A 4682-nucleotide genomic window follows, 5' to 3' on the forward strand; every position below is an offset into this window, starting at 1 on the left:
TCTCTCTCTCTCTCTCTCTCTCTCTCTCTCTCTCTCTCTCTCTCTCTCTCTCTCTCTCTCTCTCTCTCTCTCTCTCTCTCTCTCTCTCTCTCTCTCTCTCTCTCTCTCTCTCTCTCTCTCTCTCGATAGATATAGATACTGTACACACACACACACACACACACACACTTACGTGATAAGACGTTGACAATTGTTACAGTTCTATGGGGTGCAACAATAATGTATTGACAGAACCATAACATAGTAATAACATATTAAATATAACATATATAACTGTTTGTTTAGAAAACGCATTTCCTTTTACCTGACAGGTTTTCTGAAATGAGGTTCAGAGGGAATTGCCTCAGTGTTTCATAAAGTCAGTATTTCCTGAAATTATACACAGTGTTACTATTTATAAGCCACTTTGACGGCAAGATATCTCAATCTCTAACATAATATTAGAAATAAGCTTGTTCTTAATGGACACAAATAATATTGCACTGCCCCAACATCCACAGCTTCCTCCATTCATGTTTAAATCCACATTTAGTATCTTCTTTTCTCTGCAACTTTGACAACTGGACAACTGTTTCCTATAACTGAACAAGTCATATGGAAACTGACAAACAGAACCGTTTTCCGCTGTGGTATATTGTTGAAGATATTAAGTGCCCCTCTTATCAAGAACAGTTTCTGTTTTACAGTGTTGTCCACTTCAAGCTATTGATCTGCCAATTTATCGTAGATTTACAGACCAGTGATAGTTCTTAAGACGCAAAATAATATCTACCTTTAACCTTTGGGATGCTATGCAGTGGTCAGATCAGTTACTTACAGTAGGAGCCCTGGCATGTGTTCCTCACATGGCCAGCGGACCGGAGCAGCCCTGATGTCAATATTGGTTAGGATCATTGGACTATGTCTAGATCACATAGACCCTACTAACCAGGGATTCAGGCCGGGCAGCGGTATGAAGGAATGCATTCGGTGTCCAACTGAACCAAAGTGAGATTTATTGAACAGGCTATCAACAGAAAACATTAGCCGAGTGAGTGCAGTCTCGGGTATGGTTGTGCAGGGGCACAGTCCTTAGGTTGTTAGGAATTTATTTTTGGGTGGCAGAGGAATGGACAAGGATGTCCCTCTTCAGTAGCGAAGGCAGGTGGAATTCTGTCCAATTCCATCTTCCTGTGTTAGTGGGAGCCCCGTGGTCCTGAGACCTAACAATCCCTATGGGGGCACTGCTGTTTCTATCACCTGGTTAACTTTACTGATTGGTTAGGAACAATCTACAACAAGCACTACAATTATTAATCTAGTCTAAACCAATCTCCTACCATGTACTAAAAATATATCTTGGAATGTTTATTATCCAGTCACTGAAAGTTTCTAAGTTCGATATGTTATGTTTTCTGGTAGGACACCAACATGTCTGAATTTAGACAATATAAAAGTTGATGTTTGAAGAATACATAACAGTAGAAAAGCTGTTTTTTTATGGACAGATGGCAGATGTTATTACAACCGTTATCATGCAGTAAAAGTGCCTGATTAGTTTGCAAACTCCCCAAATCCCTCAATTTGGCGCGTTACCACTCCATTTGTTTGCACAACTAATCACATGCAAACAATAGCAAATTGCATGATAAAGCGTTCAAACTTGTGCCAATGGCCACTCATGATTGCGCGATAACAGGTGCACTGACATCTGTCTATGTTGCATATTAGAATTCCGTTATAAATTGGAAAAGTATAGTTGTGCGGTACCAGAGATACAGATGTAGCAAGACTAAAGGTTTTCAGCACCGGGTTTAGCTGTGGTCACATGACCGCGGCTGCCCCAGTGCCGGGGGTCTAATACTGGAAGGATGGTCCCCCCACGGTGTGACCTCAGTAGACACTATCACAAGCCCCGTGGAATTTTGCTTTTTTAGCCACAGTTTATGGAGAAACTAAGTCTTGCTACATCTGTGTAGCCATTGCAAAAGTAGATAATTTAAAGTGCACCGAGAAATAGAGCGTAGAGGAAAAAGATTATTTAAATAATACTTACTACATGAACAAAGATAGGGGTGAGGAAACAGGTGCTTCAAAGGTTAATTGCATCCATATAATATTATAAACACTCCGCTGTAGGACTCCATATAGAATGTAGGAGTTATCAGCATCCCATAACAAGGAATTGGGCAACTAGTACCTAGTGCTCCCAATGGCCCAAACACAACAATAAAGGTACAATATATGTCCCCACACTGACCAATAAATCATGAATAAGAAAGCAGGGCTGAGGTAACTCACTCAGTGGGTATCCATATGTCCTGTCCATCCATGGAGTCCATATCGCAGGTCAAGCGGCGTGCAGAATCTGCCACAGCAAGGGTAAGCAAACAAAAATAGGAACAAGGCAGAGCACTGCCAAATATTATTAGGAGGAGGCTCACATATATAAAAATAGAAAAGTTGATCGGATCATATTAGACCCTCGATACACAAGCAACGCACCTACGCGTTTTAGGCCATACGCCCTTTTTCAAGGTGTCTTGATAAACCTGGCTACTTTTTTCTGTCTAATTCTGCTGGAGCTAAATTTCAATGTGAAAGATGTATTATTGCTAAACAAGTGCTACGTATTGGAACCCACTGTCCTGCTTTTATTTCATATACTGTATGTATTGTAATTGTGTATCTTGTCAATTATGGACATAATCTATCACAATAATCCATGCCATTTTTAAATCTATAATAAATTATGTTTTTCGGCATTAAAAGTAAATACTTGCTTCCTGTATTGGTCTTGGTTTGTATAACTAAATATTGGGTTCTAATTGCTTAGAAGCAACATCAATTACTGCTTGGTAATGTCAAGGACGGCATCTTCAGTAACCCTCATTGTATATACTGTACAAAACATAAGTGAAGACCATTGATTATACATCAGCAGAAAGCAGTTTTTTTTCAACACAGTAGCAAGCTATGGTATACAGTATATACTCAAAGAAAAGCTAGAGCACTATTTTGTATGTTTTGAGGATGCTACCTAACCTTGATGATAATGTCTAGAAACAGTGGCTATGAAGTGAAGAATACGCAGGGCATATCCATTAACTGTCAAACTTATTTTCTGGGTAAAATTCATGACAGCTAAGCAAGATAGACAAGCAGTGTTTTTTTTTAATGGGTTCCCAGATTTGGCCATGAACTGAGCTCAAATGAAAAACAGCGTTACTGCAGCAAAATAGGCAAAACAATGAAAAATACTGTACCATATACAAGATCACGGATTTAGGATAACAAGGAACTCTGTATCCTGTCTGTTAGCTTCACAGTTTTTACTTCCAGGACTTACATAATATAAAGCAGCAGCACGGCTGCAAGGTCCTTTAGATGAACGCAATTCAACAGGAAAGTAGGCAGTTCAGTCGCCTTAAACTCTTAGGCCTGGATAGATCACATTCTAGTAAAAGTGTGTTAATTGTATTCCGGTAACCCCCCCCCTGCACGCCTATCCTATGTAGCAGATTATACTGCATAATCTTGGCCGCCAATAGAAATCGTTGGGTCAAGGACCAATATAAAAAGCGTTTCCCCCCCCCTGTCGCATGGGGGGGGGGGGGGGCTAATGGGTGGAGGTGAAGAGAAAGCCTGGGCCGGGGAGGAGGGGAAGAAAAAGCAGGTCTGAGCTGAATGGGGCAGGAGGTGATAGCGGGCATAAGGGAGTAATGGTATTGGGGAGAGGGATGAGGATTTAATGGGCATGGGATGGGGGGTATAAGGAGGTAATGGGGCTATAAGGGGGTAATTCATCTGGAGGAGGTTCAAAGGGGTATTCTGGCCTATTGGCCAGAGGGAGTATAAAAGGGTAATGAGACAGGTGGGTATAAGGAGTTAATGGGCCTTGGGGGGGATTACAAGGCCCTGTAGAAGATATAAGGGGTAATGTGCTTGAGGGATATATATGGAGGCCCTGGAGTGGGTAAAAGAGGTTAATGGACTGTGGCCATATACCCCCTGGGTGCATTACCGCCTTATAAGGGTGTAATGGGCCTAGCTGGGATATTAGGGGGTGATGGCCTGGGAAAGGCATATGGGGGTAATGGACCTGGGAGGGGCTAAGGGGGTAGTGAGCCTGGGGATGTATGTATGTCTTTATTTATATAGCTCCATTAGTGTACATAGCGCTTCACATTAGTAATACACGTGACAATCATATAAATAACAAATAATACAAATAAAAGGTCATGGGAATAAGTGCTTCAGAGATAAAAGTAACATTTCGGAAGAGGAGTCCCTGCTCCGAGGAGATTACAATCTAATTGGTGGGGAGAACGAGACAGTAGGAGGGCATTCAGGTAAGTGCGTCTGCAGGGGGCCAAGCTTTATGTATCGTGTATTGTATTAGCCACAGTGTTACTGGGATGTATAAGGGGCTAGTGGGCCTGGGGGAGGAACAATGACCGGTGCATAGGAGGGCCCTACTAGCATGGCAGAGGCCTGCAGGAGGGCCTGGAGAAGGGACGGACAGATGGGCAGTGGCCAGTAAAAAAAAAGGGGGGGGGGTCCTGCAGGCCTGCCAGAGACTTGCAGGAGAGCTAAGGTAAAGTACTGTAGGGACAGATCGGCAGCAGCCAGCAAAGGGGAGGACACTTCTTGCACACAGATGGTCCTGCAGATGGATGACCTGGCTGTCCCCCCCTGTCGGC

The sequence above is a fragment of the Ascaphus truei genome, chromosome 3 (assembly GCF_040206685.1).
Source record: "Ascaphus truei isolate aAscTru1 chromosome 3, aAscTru1.hap1, whole genome shotgun sequence".
NCBI classification, from domain to species: domain Eukaryota; kingdom Metazoa; phylum Chordata; class Amphibia; order Anura; family Ascaphidae; genus Ascaphus; species Ascaphus truei.